Genomic DNA, 19,611 nt, shown 5'->3' with positions numbered 1-19,611 from the left:
CCTCTAAGAAAACTGATGGAAAGCCCTAGACTTTACAAAACTGTCATCAGAAAATTTTTTTTGACTAGCTTGTTCCAAAATAGGATCCAATTCCATTCTCCTAAAATTTACTATAGTGAACTCAAAACTTGGCATAGGAGGCTCTTGTGGGTTTCCTTCATCAATCTCTACTTGGGTAACAAAAACTCCCCCTTGTGATCCAATTTGTTTAATCTACTCATCAGTGAGCCACTCCTCCTCAATTCTTGTAGGGGTTTGGGAAGGTGAGTAACCCTCATCTTGAGGTTCCTCTTCCCTTATTATATTTCTCCTCTTAGGAGAAGGTTTAGGAGGCATTTCTTCAAAAATAGCACTAGTGGATTCAACTATCTTTTTTCCTTTATCCACCATGGGTCTTTGATTATGAATCATAGTATATCTTGGCTTCCTTTGAATAATTAATGGACCTGACCCTATATTGGGAGTAAAGCCCAATCTCCTCATTATTTTCTTGGCCTTACCTAGAAAAGAATTAATGAAATATTGCTTTTTCTCATTCATTACCTCCATTATTTCAAGGAATGTATTCATAAGCTTATTAACCTTATATGTAGTAGTTATAGCATTACTAAGAGGACTATAATCTTTATCAAAACAATTAATAAAATTCAAAACTTTTGAATAAACTCTCCATTTTTCTTTCTTTGTCTCTTACTCCTATAGAGAGTACTCATTCCTTATTACATCTTCAGGGAAATAAAATTCGTGCTCAACTGGACAAATCTTGATCCTATGCCTAAGAGCCAAATTAAAGAAACCCTCTGCATCATAAAAATGAGGGTGAGATACAACCATCTTATATTGATCCAAAAATTTGTAAAGTGAAACCCATCCTTCCTTGGTTATCACAAACTGGTGAGCTACTGTGCAAGTGGGAAAAATTGATCCCATCCCCCTTTTGTGCAAAAAAGCTTCTTCTACTCCTCCCAACTACCACAAGAATTCAGCTACTCCTACCTTTAGGGGCATCTAGTAAGGTAGTACATGGGGTGTCCCTTTGAATCCATAAATTCTGATAATAGTTGAAATTGAATATGGGATGATATCTCCCCAATTATGTGATACCTTCAAATTATGGAGTTTATCCATAGGCCTAACAAGGTGCATTAGTTCCTTAGGGATCTTGGGATTGTCACTCAATATGAGGCACCTCAATTTGGAGGTGAAGTACCTATCAAAGCTAAGAAAACTAGCATTTTCTACTTCCCCAATCATATCTACACTCCATAACTGAACTAGCAATGCTTTCCCTTCTTGTTCTCTTTTTAAAACCATTTCTTTACCAAAGTACATAACCCCCTTAAATAGAAACATGTGCATCAACAGAGAGTAATGACCCCAAGCCTTCTCCACCTTGCCCTTAGCAATCCCAACCAATCCACTATGAATCTCATCGGCCAAGTAAGAAGCAAAATAAAAAATTATTTCCATGTCAAAAGAGGAGAATTGAGTAATCATATACATGAAACTCACAGGGATAAAATCTTCTTCACCCTCTCCAAAAACTCTACATAGGGTCCTATATATCTCTACTACCCTATCATTGAAGCATGTTTTCTTGAAAGGTTCTTTAGAGGATGATGTTATTGTTGGTAGGGTTCCAATTCTACCAATGTGGGCCTTCAGTGCACCTTGTCTAACTATATCCTTCTTAGACATATATTATTTTTCCAAATCTATCAAATTAATAGGCACATGATACCTAGTGAGAGGTCCCAAATGAAAAACTTCCCTAATCTCTTCTGGACTAATGGTGATTTGAATTTCACCATCTACTTTTCTCACTACCCTAGTGGCTTGATCATAATTCTTTGACATGGCCTCATGGAGATCATAATCCATAAAAACACTAGTGACCACTAGCTTTCCTAGGTCAAAATTCCATATATTAGCATGTGGAGCAAATGGTTTTCTCTCTGCAAACCATTTCTTAAAAAAATTTAAACCAGTTTGTGAGGTATGAGCATCCCAAATGCAATTACCCTGATCAAACAATCCATCTTCTATACTCAACCTAGGGTTTAATGAGGTCAACTTCTTAACTTGTACTATTTCAATAGTAGACTCAGGAAGTAACTCAAGCAGATCATCATGTACATTTCTATCCAAATAATTTTCCTGACCTACAAATCCCTTCTTCAGAGGCATCTTGGATTATGTTTTGCAGAACTAAAAAAACTTATAGATATGATAGTGTAACTACTTACTTGAATTCAACTCCCATTCTCTCTGTATTTCTACAATTTCTACATGAACCAATTGTTTCACAATCTTGCCAATTTCAGCATGGTCTTCTTAGTAATTAGTTCTTTTTAAAAAGGCTCAAAATCTTTGTTTGTGTAAGGTGGAAATGAGAAAATCTTCTATAATATACTCTATTTTTCCTCACACGTGAAGTTTTCATGTCTAATTAATACACATAGTGGCACTGTAGACACCTAAATTTGATTACACCACTTTGGTAATCCTATTTAGTTATCTCTAAAGGCATCATTAATTAAATTCTTATTTAATTAATCCTTTGCCATCCCCTAGCTGATTAATTTAATTAATCATCTATAGTCCTAATTGATAAAACAAATAACCTATTATCTATCAATTAAATCCTATTCTTCTATCTAATTCCAAAATCCTCATTTATTAAATAAATCTATTTGATAAATAAAACCCTCAAATCTAATAACCCCTAACCTATCCTAATCCCCCTTTTTAGCCTAATCCACCCCATCCACCCAAACTAACCAAGCTTAGCCACTAACTCACCCACCCTCATGAATGTCATCCACTTGCAAATCTCTAACATCCCTAATCTAATCCTAAACCCAAGCCTAATCCACCCCCTAATGTTGTCACATTCCCTAAGCAAGCTTAAGACTTTTCCAAGCCAAGGAAAGTCAACAATCTCAACTCCCTCCAAAATATCTCAACCACCAAGCCTTCAATGCTCTTACAAAAGCCATAAAGACTCTTACAAGGTCTTACAAGCCATAATGAAGGGTCTTTATGAAGATATTATCCCTTGAGCCTCCTTTGTTGACTCATCCTTCCCCTTTCCTCCATCCACTCACCCTGTGACATGTGTCACTCTTTGATTGGTGCTAAACAAGCACAATCCATGTGCTCCCCTTTGAGTGCATCCTAGCCCTCCTTAAGCTTTCATCTCTCCTTGCATATCAGCCCTCCATCCCTCAAGCCCTTATCCTATAAATTGAATCTCCTCCCAAGCCATTTCATCACAATCTTGAAGCTAAAGTTATAATGCTAGTTTGAGAAACCAAAGCCCTTAACCATACCCTTATGATGCCAAATTGAGAGCTCACAAAGCTACCAATTTTCCATTTTTCATCTCCATTGAAGCTAGTTTTGAGAACCTTGAGCATACATCCCACATCCACATAATAGACTCATCCCCAAAGCAAGTGACCATTCTCACTGGGAGAGCCATTCTATGGCTCATATTCTCATTTGAGAGTTTCACATTGTCTCTCATATATGTTATGATTTTTATGCTAGTTAATGCTTTTGTTCTTTTAATAGATTAGTATTACTTGCTAACATATTTCTCATATACATTTTGGCACACCCGGTGGGACCCCACTATGGGTCATTTAATCATCTATTTCTATCTATATATTGTTTTTTGCTAATAATCTAATGTTTCTTGTCATTTGAGTGAGTTGTAGGGTTTAATCTTGTTCTTGCAGGTTAAAGGAAGCATTAGGGAGAAAAAATGAAGCTTCAAAAATCAAATTCCAAAATTTTTCTAAAGAAAATCCGCATGTTTTAAACCAAATTCTGTGTAGTGTCGTCTCCGCAGATCGGCGTCTCTGACTAGTCGACTGTCATCTCTGAATCTGGAACTATTGTCTCTGAAGTGAATTCTATCATCTGCACAGATCAGCATCTTTGTGTTTCAGCATCTTCGCCTGGCTTTTATCGTCGTCTCTGCCTCTAACCATCATTTCCACCTGGCCATTTTCTTATTCAAAATCCACTCTATCGTCTCCGCTACCACCATCAGTCAAACTGTCGTCTCCGCTGCCGCCAGCAAACAAACTGTCATCTTCGCAACCTAGATTGTTGTCTCTGCCACCATCAACTTAATCTGTCATCTCTGCCTCTTCCTCTGTCATCTCTGTAGATCAGCGTATTTGCAGTTTGGTGTTTGCGCCTGATGAACTGTCATCTTTGCATGTCTCTGTTGCACTTCTGTTTTAAAATCTTTATTTCTACACTTTGTAGTTTAAAAAAAAAAAAAAAAAAACAATTTAGACTTTTAGTAGTTCTGTAGGATTTAGACCATTCTATGAATTTTTATGCATAGGAAAAACAACAAAAAAAAGTTTTAAAAAAATTTCCCATAGTTAAGCTTTCCTTTTGGAAGATTTTGGGTGACTAATCAATTTTTTTTTTTTTGTCTTATTGCAGGTTGGAGCAACTTTTTGGGTGACCAATCATATTTTTTAGGTTTTTCATGGAATGAACTTGAATGGTTAAACACATTTTCTATTGAATGAATGTTGCTAAAAAACACACTCTTGAATGCCATGGATTAAAATCAACTTTCCTTGGAATGCATGCTTAAAACAAACAACTCAATCTTGAATGCAAATATCAATTAACCATTGCAATATCAAACACTTCATTTGGGTATAATAAATTGAACAAATCTTGACGTGGAGGGCCTCCGAGTGCATGCTTGGCAATCGAATCTCACACATCTTTGTTTTGGGGTTAAAAACAAAATCACACCAACTCTTGAATGCCTTAAAGAAAATTAATCGATACTTGATGTGGAGGGCCTCCGAGCGCGCAAGTTTACTTTTTTGTTGACCCTAACTCTTCTTCTTGTATTCATTCTTCACTCGATTTTGCTTTGTTGGTGTATTTCAAAGTTGGAATTGAACATTTGTCTCTTAAACATGAGTGCTTGCAAAGTCTAGATTTGTACACATAAGAGTCAGTTGGTAAAAAGAACAAGCTTTTTTTTTTTAGCCCAAGGTCATCCAAGTCTTCTCTCCCCTTGTCATCTTTCGAGGCCATCTTGGGTGCATAAGATTAGGATCCAAAACCTTGTTTCTCTTTTTAGGAGGCCTTCTTGGGGATTTTATCACCCCTTGGATGACCTCAACTCCAGCGTTCCAGTGGAGGATAAAGATTGGGAGGTGAATCCAAAGACACCTCTCTTGGAATCAAGATTTTGTGACTCGGGCTAAGCCTCAAGGAACTTTATACCCTTGAGAAGTGAAAGAGGAGAAGTGGGTTACCACTCCTCTCGGGTGTGTGACATCTTTTTGGTTTCATCTATGGATATGGGCCTCATGTACCTTGTGTATATCGAGGACTCCCTAGCTATAACAAATTTCATCCTTGTAGAAAGCTTCCTAGGATGTTGGTGTGTTTGACGTGCTTGCTCCAAAATTTTGTTTGCTTGTTTTTTCATAGCTTTTGAATGAATGTTTGCCAATATTGGTCAAAATCCCAAAAAAGCATAAATCTCCCAGCTCAAGGCATACTTAGCGTAGTCACTGCCTCATTAGAAAATCATCCAAGCTCCCCTATTGCAACCGAATCTATCTAGTTCCTTACTTTAGAACAATCCCAAATCCAAAGTCTCTCCAAATCATCCCCCCCAACCAGCTAGCAACCCAATCCAAAATCACACCCAAGCCTTTAAAGAGTTGTTGTCACTCTGCTAGAATTTGCTATCCAATCAATCCTACCAATCAACCAATCTCACCATGGTTATCCCTCTGATAGAGCATTGTCTAGGGTAACCCAGCTTTGTCACTCCTATCCCTCATCACCTTGAGCTAAAGGTTGGGATCCACAAGTGGTCAATCTCGTGTCATGCCCATAGGATCATTAGTCTATCCTCAAGTTGACATTATCTCCACCAATCCTACACATAGGAAAGAAAAACTCTCACTTTTTGACAGCATACCCTTGAAGTCTTCCATCCACAGGAAAGCCAAAAATCTCCAGCCAATCCTCCTTAGGTCTGTGATACAGCTTTGACTCTCCCTAGGAAATCTTTCATCAGCCAATCCAAAATCTGAGCTTAATCCAAATCTGACCATGAGCTTTCGTGTTCATCCATATGCAAGACACCATCCCCATCAAACTCATCGTCAAAGCATGAAGTACCAATCCTACCATGATGTGTTTGGTCATATTGTCCTTGCTCCTGCCACCTCCTATTCCAATGATGATGAAAATCTAGTTGACTATGAAGGGTATCTTGAGAGCCTAAGAAACATTCCACCAACCATCCCCCAAAATCCAAGAGTTATTCCAAACTATCTAGTCATGCCATCTGATATTCCAGCTTCTCCTCCATCACCCAATCAACCAAGCTTCCAATCTTCCACCCCCATCACACTAGCTATTCCTATCAATCCACCTCCACCTCTGACACACGAGTCTCCAAGGAATCTCCTAGAGGAAATACAAGAAAAGTTGCCTCCAGCAATCGATAAGCCATGTCATCTAATCCAACAATATGAAGTAGTCAGTAATGAAGCTTCCCCATTTATAATATCACCTCCATCTCCCATAGCTATCATCCCCATACCATCCATCAAATTGCTTAAAATCCTTCCACTTCCCGTAAGCATCAAAATCCCACCATCTGTCAAAACCCTCCAAATCCTATCTACATCACCTCCAAGCATTTCCCAAATCTCCCATAATGACCCTTATGCATCCATATTCTACTCACCCATCTCCACTACTAAATCTCCCATCTATCCATCCACTATCTTTGAAGAGTCTATCCCTTCACCTCCTATCGCACCATCCACTCCAAACCAATCCTATCAAGATCCTACCCAAAAGCATGTTTACATCCCCCAAAGCATAAATGAACATATCCTCGTACCATGTCTTCCATCCATAGTGTAGTCACTATCCCCTCCATCTCCAAAACCTCAAGTCATACCTCCTCTACTATAGGATATCTTTTCATCCCATCAGCTAAATCAAGATCCTATCCTACCATCTCCTCTGCTCCATGCTTCCATCTTACCACCTATCCAAGCTATTCCACCATCTATAATCTACCCTCTCAGTTCACTTACATTCATCCATGGTGGCCTCCTCTCAGCAGAAGAATTAAGAATAGTATCTCCCCATTGCAGTACATCTAATAAAGCACTTCCACCATTTTTCGCAAGCAAAAAGTATCCTCAGCTAGTTCAAATGCTCAATCGATGGCATTATCAAGGTCAAGATTTAGGACCACAAGACCAAGGAATCACAACGCCTATTATTACACAAAAGAATCTAGGATTTCATGGTCTTGGATATGTATCCAAAGGCTCATCATCTAAAAGTGTTGGTATACGCCACCTCCAAACCAAGCCTATCTCCAAACCCACCATGCCAGCCTCCCATCACTCCTTCAATAAATCTTATGTCATCCCCCCTCCACCATCTTTGCAACCTAAAACAACCTACCATATCCCTCCTTCATCTGCTAAATCCATTTTGAGTCCCTATGTCCCAAAATCTACCATCCTCCATCCTCCTATCAGCTGTCATAAAAATCCTATTCCCTCCATTCCTATGCAAGATCAACAAAGGCACATATCAGGGCACATCATCCATCATCATCCCCCTACATGCTCTCCCATATCCTCTCCATCTCAAAAAGCTTCTCCTAACCATCTTCCCAAAGCTTACCATAGCAATGTGAATGCCAATTTCAAAATGCATAAAGCTAAAAATCCACATCCTAGGCAATCATATGTCTATTCTAAAAGACATACTCCAAAAAGGCAAAATCCAATCAAAAAATGCAAAATAGTGCAAAATCCTATGAAGAGAAAATCCAAAACTATGTGGATCCCAAAGAAAAAAGTTGAAACCCAATGCATAATGGCATCCACCATTGCTAATCCCCCATCTAGTGACTCATGTCCCCCATCTCCTAACTCCATCTTAGGTGCCTATATCCCCAAGTGCACTTCCACAAATCCACCATCAAGCTCGCATCTACCATCTATCCCCCATATGCTCTTTTCACACTTGTCCCAACATGTGCCAATGTTGATCCTGCAAGCATCCCCATCTCATGCTCCTTTCCAACCTTTTCACCCCTCTATATCCTACCATCAATTCCATCTAATCCAATCTATTGCATAAATCACACATCCAGTGTATCAACAGCTAGCAACAAAATTGAACATTCCAACAGCTAGTGAAAAATCCCAAAAAAGCCAAAAATAGCTGAAGAAAGAAAAAATCATTCTAGCTAAGTCGAAAGTCAAAAAGTGAAAAAATAAATAAAGAAAAATAAAGCATCCACTAGTGAAAACTTGGAAATTCAAGCACCTTGGACAAGTACCATGATGAAAACTTGGAAAACAAGCGTCATGTGTAATCCAGCCATCCCTAGCTTAGCCTATCACCCTCATGCTTTTGGTCATCTCTTGACATCCAACTCCATCTTCCAATCTATCCACCTATCCTCCACCCTCCATCTTCCATCTCACACCATCCACTTATATCCTGCTGTTTCAGCCAACCATTCCAGCTATCACCCATCTCCCTAGCCCCTTCAGCTTTTTCCATCCTAGCTTCAATCCTATCACATCCATCATAAGACCTCCTTCCACATGTTATCTTTTGATTGGGGGCACTATTTTCCTTGGAGATCTTGTCTTGTCCATCCTCCCTTGTCATTTGTATCTATCTCTAGGCTATCCTCATGCAAACCCAATGTCATCTCTTTATATCCATCATAATCCTAGCTATCTACCATCCTATCTAGCCATCGCATCCTACTCCTCTAGCTATCCTTGGTCACAAAATTTCTCATCATCATTGGATGCATCCTGCCAAATCCATATCTTTCACTATTACCCCACCCTTAGCTTTCGCATCTTGCACAACATCGAACCATCCTGCTATCCCATCATCCTAAGCTTTTTCTTGCTTGTAACTATCTTGGTTAGTTTTAGCTTGTAAATATCTTGGTCTGTCAGCTTGTACATCCTCTTTAGCTTAGTACCATTGTATCTATCCATATTTTGTGTCAATTCCTACTTGATCAGCATTTTGCACACATCGCACAACCCTTGGTTATCTATTTCAATGCAACCTTTAGCTAGATCTCCTATCACCAAAGTGTTATCCTTCTTAGTTCAGCTTGCCAGATGCATCATCGTGATCCATCAGCTTAGGTGCTCTTCGATAGATCCTTGCAAGATATAGTTTTCCTCATGTCTGATCTTGGTCCATTAGTACCTCGTCCTACCCATCTTGTTGGCAAACGGTTCTCTTTTGGATTTTCACTTTCTTTTGATTTGGAATCTTCCCTTTTGGGTCTTGAAGTATCTTTTCCAAGCAATCTCCTTGTTCCCTCCTCAAAGTTGCCACGATCTTCCATATCATGGTATACTGTGAATGGGGAAATTTGGGTGTAAGGTCTTGATCGTGTCTTTTATTTTTTTTTCTTTTCTGCTTGTGGGTTACCCAGTGTCGATTCCACTCTGATTCTTTCAAGATTCATGTGTGATGTTGGGGCAATCTTTGTGTGTTTGTTTTGAGTAAGTCTGTCAGTCCTCTGGGCAGTTGGTGACATGGCCTTGATGTTCTTGGTAACCTTGGTAATTAACCAATAGTCCTATAGCAAATCTAGTGCTCAACTACATGGTGGTACTTCTCTTTGAAGTAACCCCCTGCTCAAAAAGCTTCAATGGAATCCCTTCCTCTCCATTATCCCCCATCCATCTCCAGCATCTGTCTCTCCTACCTCAGCTTGTGCAACTGTATCTCTTTGAATCAATCATCACTCTTAGCTTTAGGGATCCATAATCCTAGTCTTAGGGATCCACCAATCTAATCAATCCACCAAGCCTCATCTTTCGAGATCCATAATCCTAGTCCTAGGGATCTTCAAAACCCATCTTCCACCAATCTAACTCTTTGAAATCCTGTTGCATCAGCTTTTGCCATCCCATCATCCATCTCCCTATCCTAGATTCTTTTTTATAGCACTCTTCTCCTTCATCCTCCCCCCAATCCTGAAAGTATTAAGCTTGCTTCCTCTTGTGCATCTGATAGCCCTTTATCATTTTCCCATAGTGAGAGTTTGAGCTAATTCAGCCCCTTCTCTTAAGCCAATCTGAGTCTCCTTGCTCATCTCAGATTCTTCTACTTTTCAAGAAGCCTTTGAGCCTCATTTCTCTCTTCACCACCTTCTTGAGGGGGCATCATCTAACTCTAGCCTCTCCTCTTCTTATCTGAGACTGGGGCAACCTTGTTGCTAAAAACATCTTCCTCGTGTCGTCTTCATTCGAACTTCTTTGAAATAGTGTTGTCTCAACACTATGTCAAAGAGGGGAAAAATGTAGATACCTAAATTTGATTAAACCACTTTGGTAATCCTATTTAGTTATCTCTAAAGACATCATTAATTAAATTCTTATTTAATTAATCCTTTGCCATCCCCTAGCTGATTAATTTAATTAATCATCTATAGTCCTAATTGATAAATCAAATAACCTATTATTTATCAATTAAATCCTATTCTTCTATCTAATTCCAAAATCCTCATTTATTAAATAAATCTATTTGATAAATAAAACCCTCAAATATAATAACCCCTAACCTATCCTAAATCTCCCTTTTTAGCCTAATCCACCCCATCCACCCATACTAACCAAGATTAGCCACTAACTCACCCACCCTCATGAAGGCCATCCACTTGAAAATCTCTAACATCCCTAATCTAATCCTAAACCAAAGCCTAATCCACCCCCTAATGTTGTCACATTCCCTAAGCAAGCTTAAGACTTTCCTAAGCCAAGAAAAGTGAACAATCTCAACTCCCTCCAAAATATCTCAACCACTGCCTTTAATGCTCTTACAAAAGCCATAAAGACTCTTACAAGCTCTTACAAGCCATAATGAAGGGTCTTTATGAAGATATTATCCCTTGAGCCTCCTTTTTTGACTCATCCTTCCCCTTTCTTTCATCCACTCACCCTGTGACATGTGTCACTCCCTGATTGGTGCTAAACAAGCACAATCCATGTGCTCCCATTTGAGTGCATCCTAGCCCTCCTTAAGCTTTCATCTCTCCTTGCATCTTAGCCCTCAATCCCTCAAGCCCTTAGCCTATAAATTGAATCCCCTCCCAAGCTATTTCATCACAATCTTGAAGCTAAAGTTATAATGCTAGTTTGAGAAACCAAAGCCCTTAACCATACTCTTATGATGCCAAATTGAGAGCTCATAAAGCTACCAATTTTCCATTTTTCATCTCCATTGAAGCTAGTTTTGAGAACCTTGAGCATACATCCCACATCCACATAATAGACTCATCCCCAAAGAAAGTGACCATTCTCACTGGGAGAGCCATTCTATGGCTCATATTCTAATTTGAGGGTTTCACTTTGTCTCTCATATATGTTATAGTTTTTATGCTAGTTAATGCTTTTGTTCTTTTAATAGATTAGTATTACTTGCTAACATATTTCTCATATACAGGCACCACCTTTTGCGCTTAAATCTATGCTGTCGATCTTTAAAAATCCTATGATCAAGGGATGCAGTAAAAGACAACTTTGTATTCCACTTGACAAGTTGGCCAGTCAATCCAATGAAAATTGACAATGTACATAGCTTCTTCCTTGATTGCATTTTTTTCTGGATCCACTAGCAATTGAGGACATGTATTGACAGGTCGCTACTTCACTATACATAAAGAACAAGCACCTTGCCATAGCAAAGCAATGATAGCCATTGACTCGATCTTGATCTTGTGGATGACACATCACTACATTGCTTAGAAGAATAGTGTGGGCCCTTATTTGCTACCTTGTTATACATATCCTCTGAGCAACTCTTCATGGTGAGATAGCAATGGTCGTTGATCTGAGATCAAATCAAAGGTAAAGAAACTACACAAAGTATCCTAAAGAGTGGTAGGTCCCATGCTCACTATGTCGTGTAGAGTAAACAACTTGCAACTTTCCATAGTGAGATAGTGAGGATTGTTGATCCAAGTTTGATCTGACGATCGAAATCCCTTATATGCTTTATGAATGGGGTGTGGGTTTGAGGCACTAGTGATGTAGGATATTATGCACTGCTAGCAACAAGCCAAACCTTTCTTTAATCTTAGTCACCTTTCCACATTTCTTGCTGTCCCACCATGTGTTCATTTCATGGTGCCTCGCTATATCACTAACGGCAAGATGCCAAAAATTTTTGATAGAAAGGTAGCGAGCTCTATTGATTTTAACAAAACTTGATGCCAGAAGAATAAAAACCAATCAAATCACCATCGCCTTTATTAACTGCTTCTAACAATAGTAGTTATTACTCACCATGCCACTTGGACAAATTATAGTTATCGAGAAACTTGAAAGTCACCATGCTTTTTGATTTTTTGACTACTTGCTACTTTTCTAACAGTTAAATACTTATTTTTTTTGATAGCGAGGTAGCGAGGCATCGGGAAAACTTTTATTCTGGAACCATTTTTTGGCTACCTTTTACTATCCCTTTATTTTACGATCCCGTTCTTCTAAAAATTTTGGTGCTTGCTGCTTTGCTATGCATAAAAAGTGCACATCTTTTTATAGCAAGATAGCGATAACTATAGATCTTTCCAAATCAGACGGTGAGGAACATGAGAGGAAAGGCTACTCAGGGGGCATAGAAAACTAAAAAGGAAAAAAGAATATTCTCCCAAGTTCCTTTTTTCAAAAGATTTTGCACCCAAAATTTTTAAAAGGAATGAGACATAGGGTTTTAACAAAAAATTCAAAGGCCAACAAATAGATGATTAAATTATAAACCCTATTCATCATTAATGGATTCCAATCTAATTTCTATACCTAAGAAAAGGAAATTTTGTCATGTGAAAAATCATACCAACAGGCACAAAGTGGGTATTTAAAAATAAGTTGAATGAAGATAGAAAAGTTTCAAGAAACAAAACAAGATTGGTATGTAAAGGTTATTCTCAAGAAGAATGTATTGATTATGGTGAGACTTTTTCTCCTATAGCAAGATTAGAAGGTGGTAGAAATTTACTAGCATGTGCAACACATAAAGGATTTAAATTGTATCAAATGAATGTTAAATCTGCATTCTTGAATGGAATTCTTGATGAGGAAGTCTACATTGAATAATTAGAAGGTTTTGTAGATTCTAGCAAAAGACACATGGTTTGCAAGTTACAAAAAGCATTATATGGTCTCAAAAAAGCTCCCAAAGTTTGGTATGAAAGACTTCATAATTACTTGGTACAGATTGGCTTTCAAAGAACAAATGATAATAGTAGTCTATTTATCAAAGAAGGACCAGAAAAGAAGATTGTGTTGGCAAAAATATTTGTTCATGATACTCTATTTATAGGAAATGATGACTTGTGCAAACCATTTTTAGAAGAAATGAGTAAAGAATTTGAGATGTCCATTTTTGGTGAGATAAAATTCTTTGTTGAATTGTAGATACAGTAGAACAAAAGTTGTATCTACATCACTCAATCTAAGTATATCAAGAAGACATTGAAGAAGTTTGGAAAGGAAGATTCAAGACCAGTTGGAATTTCTATTTCTACTATACATAAGCTTTCCAATAAAGATGATTTGAAAGAAGTAGATCAGACCACATAGAGATCAATGATTGGAAAATTGTAGTATGTAGTACATACAAGGCCTGATATTGCTCTAGAAGTTGGAACAGTGGCAAGATTATCAGAAAATCCTATAGAAAATCACATGATAGCAATCAAAAGTATCATGAGATATCTAAAAGGTACTAAAGACTATGGCATATGGTATAAACTTGGAGACAATTTGGACTTGAAGGTATTTACTAATGCTGATTGGGTAGGAAGTATTAATGATAGAAAACGCACTAGTGGTGGAGCATTCTTTCTTAGTAAAAGACTAGTGTCTTGGACAAGAAAGAAGCAAAATTGTACATCTCAATTCAAAACAAAGGCAAAATATGTGTCACTGGTAGTTAATTTTTCTAACGTTGTTTTTTTCAAACTGTAGACACCTAAAATTGTCCAAATCTCATTTCCTGACCAATTAGATAAATATTTATTATTTATTTAATTCCCCTACCTTAATTAAATAAATTTTACATTTATTTAATTATGTGCCTTTCCTTGATTTAAATAAACTAAGGTTTATTCAAATCCTAACCTATTCCCCTTGCATCCTAACCCATTCACTTTAATTAAGTACTTCATTACTTAATCAATCCATTTCCTAATCCCCCTTGGAATTAAATATTACATTTAATTCTATTTGAGCACATGGCTCCTACCTTTAACCCTCACCTAACCTCACTTGCCTAACCTAACCCACCTTTTCTAAACCTACCCACTTCCTTAATCATGCTTTTTTCCCTAATCACCTTGCTAATTACCTTTTAATCCGAAGTGTGTGCTCACACATGTGTGAGGAATCCTCACACATGTGTGAGAGATTTTCACACTTCCCTTACCCCTCATGTCTTCCATGCCTCTTGCACACTTGTCCTCTTGCATGAGAATCAAGTTGTCTCACACATGTGTGAGAAGCCATGCCTTCTCACACCTCTTGTACACTTGTCCTCTTGCATGAGAATCAAGTTGTATCACACATGTTTGACAAGCCATCTTTATCACACCTCTCAAACATGTCACCATCAAGGGTTGCTCACACATGTGTGAGCATATTGCCCCCTTTGAATGGTCAAAACCCTAATCCACTTGGAGTCTACTTGGCCTCCACCTTATTGACACCTCATCGATCTTGAGAGATCCTAGCTCTCCATCTTGCATTCAATCTCAGCCATCCATTACATCTCTTTTCCTATAAAAGGAGAGCCCTCTCCTCATTTCCAAAAAGCACTATCTACCTCATTGTTATGCTGCTGGATTTGTGAGCAACAACATCCCATAATGTGAAATCATCTACACTTGATGATTTAATGAGGTTTGTATATGTGCTATTTTGAATAGTTTATACTCTTTTGATTTCATGCTATGTTTATTTCCATGTTCTCTTGCATATTTTGAGGTTTTGCATGATAATTTAGGAAGATGCATTAGTTATTTAGCTTTTATTCCTTGGATACATTTTTATGCAATAAAAAAACAATTATTGGAATGAATGAAGATAGCAATCAAGGATCCAATAGTCATATACTGGGATAACACCAATGCAATCAATATATCAAAGAATCTAGTGATGCATACTAAAACAAAGCACATGGCTATAAAATTTCACTTCTTAAGAGAATTGGTGTAGGAAAAAAAAGTTAGATTGGAATATGTTAATACAAAAGAATAGATTGTAGACATATTCCCCAAGCCATTACTTAAGGATGCATTTTTGTATCTAAGATGTAAGCTAGGGGTCATTCCCCTATTTGAAGTTTTCTAAACAAAGCTTAGTGATGTATTAACAAGAGCTAGTTAAAGATCAATCAGTTGGTGCAGAATTGATAAGGGCATATTGCAAATGAATTAGTACTTAAGGTACATTAATATTAATAGAATTATTACCTTTGACATGTGTTTTCAAAGAGGGAGAAGTTTACTATCATATCTTTGAGAAATTTTTGTCATTCCAAAGAAGGAGAAGTTTGTTGTAAGAAGGAGAAAGTTCTATGAATGAACTTGGCAGAAGTTGTTGTAGACAAAGGAAGAATATAGTAAAAGGAAGAGCTCATACTAATAGAGGGAGTTCTCAAGAAAAAATCCAAAATTTCATTGTGTTATGACATGTTGTGTTTCCATCAATGCCAAAGAGGGAGATTTTTGGATACAATTAATTAATTATGTATTGTCTTTGATGTTACAAAAATGTCATATCATTATCAATTATTATATTTTGAGATCACTCAAGTAGTGAAGATAGTTTTCTATGTCCACTGAGTGTTCCTGCGGTTGCCTATTTTAGAAGGTAGTTTCTACTAAGTTCACTTAGGCATTGAAGGAAAGTATGCAAAAGATGAGTGTTAACCAAGCTCACTCAATTAATAAAAGAAAGTTGGATGGAACCAATGCTAACCAAACTCACTCAATTTCCAAAGGATCATTACAAGTTTGTAGTGTTAATTGAGCTTATGTTGGTTAACACAAGAAATCACTTCTGAGTTAGTTTCTACCAAGTTGGGTTAGCTATAGAAGGATTTTCTTATTTTGGCATAATAAGATTAATTGATTTATCTATTGGTTCTAGCCGACTAAGGTGATGAATATTAATTATTCTAAGTTGTACTTGAGCCAAATTGAAAAAATGAAAGATATAATTATAAAGGTCAAGTTGTGGTTTCAAAGTGTACAAGTATGAAGATGTTATTGAAGATTTAATGATGTAAAGAGGAAAAAAATTTGAAGGATAAGTAGGATATCCTTTTAGAGTAGAAAAGCTATACTCAATTAGGAAGAATCAAGTACAAGCTAGAATAGAGATCTATAATTAGCAACTCAGTTGCATTAAAATTAGGTCAACTCATTGTTACTCTCTAAACATTGAAGTAATGATCTAAATCTCTTAACAAAGTTGGCTTGACAACTATTTGTAAATCCTCTAACAAGGTAGCAGTTGAATTGTCTAAAGACCTTTAACAAGGCCACTCCTAATAGGGTTATTAAATCCTTTAATAGGGTCGCACCTAACAATATATTTTGTGACCTTTAACAAGGTTGGCTCCTAATAGGGCTCACTTTAGAAGAGTGAAAATAGTAACTAGTTGCAATTGGTGGTTTTTCCCAAATTGGGTTTCCACATTAAAATCTTGGTGTCAAATGTGTTCATGCTGTATAAACTAATTTAGTATGCAAATAAACACTTAAACTTAATGAAACAAAAGTATTAGCATTAACTAAAATAACATAAACTTCAAGATAGACAAAGAGAAGCCATCAAATGAGAATATGAGCCTTTAAGGGGCTCTCTCAATGAGATTGTTCTCTTGATTTTCGGATGAGTCTATTTGATAGATGTATGCTCAAGGTACTCAAACTAGCTTCAATGGATTCTTAGAATTTGGGTGTGGATGTATGCAAAAGATATGGAGTTTGTTCTCAAAATGGCATGGTAACTTTAGCTTAAGGATTGTGTTAAAATGGCTTGGGAGGGGATCCAATTTATAGGCTAAGGGCTTGAGGGTTTGAGGGCTAAGATGCAAGGATGGGGAAAAGCTCATGGAGGGCTCAGCTTGCATGAGAGAAGAGCACATAGATTGTGCTTCCTTACAACCAATCAGGGAGTGACACATGTCACAGGATCATTGGTTAGAGCAAGAGGGGTTGAGGGGTCAACAAAGGAGGCTCAAAGCTCATAAAGACTCTCATAATGGCTTGTAAGAGGAATGAATGGGCTTGTAAGAGTCATTTATGGCTTTGTAAGAGCATTTATGGCTTGGTGGTTGGGATATTTTGAGGGAAGACTTTGGCTTGGCTTAGGAAAGTCTTAAGCTTGTTTAGGATTATGCAAATTATTAAGGGTTGAATTAGGGATGGATTTAGGATTAGATTAAGGATGTTAGAGATGGGCAAGTGGATGGTATTTAATGAGGGTGGGTGAGTTAGTAGCTAAGCTTGGTTAGTATGCATGGATGGGGTGGATTAGGCTAAATGGAGGATTAGAGATAGGCTTAGGATGAGGATGAAGACCTTCTAGAAGAGTCTAGAACTTCCTAGGATGAGGATAAATAAAATTTATTTATCTCAAAGGTTTGGGTTGAGGAGATATTTATTAAAAAAAAATTAATAAACATGAGGATTAATATTTAATATTAATTAAATATTTTGAGTTGGGATTAGGGGTAGGAAATGATGGGATTAGCCTTTAATCAAAATTAAAGAATAATTAGAAGATTTTAGAAGAGGTTAGTGATCTTAAGGAAATTGGCCAAGTTTTGGGCAAAAAATAAATAAATAATTTATTTTGAGATTTTGGTCAATTTATTAATTAAATAATTAATAAATAAGGAAATAATGTTTAAATAAGATTTAAACATTTTTGGGAGGGATTCTTTAATTAAATATTTTTTAATTAAGATAAAGGGATTTAATGGCATAAAAAATTAATTAATTAATTAATTAATTAATTAATTAATTAATGATGATGTCATCAGGAATTTTTCAGAAAATAAAAATACTTTATTTTCTAAAGGATTTTAGGTGTCTACACATGCTATTTCCTTTTATGTGTTTGCAACTAAGTTAAAGTAATGGTAATCATAGATAACATCTAAAGTTTATGTGTTAAGCATTTACTGAACACATTCAGTAATTATTGAGCTACAACATTTTATGTGCATTTACCGAGCATCGACAGTATTCAGTTTCTAGTTTGTGTTTTGTACTGACCTCTAAGGGATCTGGGATTTATTTTAGTAGTAACTGTATCACCCTTCCCCTCTCAGTTACTCCTCTTATATTTCCAACATCTATACTTTTGACAATTGTAATAATATCCTTCAAATCTCTGAGTGTTGATGGTCTTGGTCTTGCATTCATGTGCTTGATGTCCTTTCTTTTTGCATTTATGGCAATATCCCTAGAATTTTTTATTAGGATTTTGAGTTTTAGTGTTACTCCTATAGACATTTTTTGTGTGACCCAATTTTGCATAATAATGAAAAATGGACTTGACGTTCTTTCCCTTATAGTTCCTTTGTTCACCACTTCTAGATGATTCTCCTTTCTCAATAGAAGAATAGCCCAAACTAGCATTCTTATTGTTTGAGCTTGGTGCGTCCATTAATTTTTCAGAATACTTTATGGCTTCACTAGGCTTGTTAAGATTTACTTTCTCAGTCTTCAATTCATTATATAGTAGGCTATTTTGTGTTTCCAAAGTTGTAATATCAATGTATTTTCTATTGAGTTCTTGATTTGTAATCATTAGCTGATTCATTAGATCCAATTGAATGCTTGATAAATTTTGCAAATCTAATGACTTCTCGTCAACTCTATTAGCTAGTAGGCTTTTGTCTTCTTCAATCATGACTCTATCTTCTTCAACTTTCTTTTGAAGTTTACTTGTCTCACATAATAATACTGATTGACTTTCTTGTTCCCTTTTTAGATTCCTATTGTGGTTTTCACAATGCATGCCCCATTTCACCTAGAAATTGGGACCCCTTACTTTATTTTTTGGCTTTCTGGATCCCTAATCTAGGGTTTGAGTCTTTTTTAGGGTTTTTCCTAGTGCCTTTTATCATGTTTGGGTCCTAATTGGAAAACCAATTTTTGAAAATCAAAATTCTGAGGGGAGAAGCTATTTTTTTGCAAAAAAAGAGGTGTACCAACACACCTCCCTAGGTGGACTAGTTCACCAAGACATAGTGAAAAGGAATCACCCTTGGTGATGTCCAGTAGTGTAGCTGCATAGCACCAAGGGGTGTGCTTTTTGGTCCTGAGTCTATAAAACCTAGGGACTCCCTTCCATCCCCACTTTTTTTTTTCTCCTCTAGCTTGATCAACCATAATGGTGCACTAGTTGATGTGTGCATCCTCACCTCCTACCTACACACAAACAAACATAAAACATCCTAAAAGTGGTGTACAGGTGTACACCTATTCAGGTGCATAAGTGT

The sequence above is a fragment of the Cupressus sempervirens genome, chromosome 5 (assembly GCF_028749045.1).
Source record: "Cupressus sempervirens isolate cs-2001-9-10 chromosome 5, ASM2874904v1, whole genome shotgun sequence".
Lineage (NCBI taxonomy): Eukaryota > Viridiplantae > Streptophyta > Pinopsida > Cupressales > Cupressaceae > Cupressus > Cupressus sempervirens.
The sequence above is the reverse complement of the archived record's forward strand: the minus strand, read 5'-3'. Positions refer to the sequence as shown.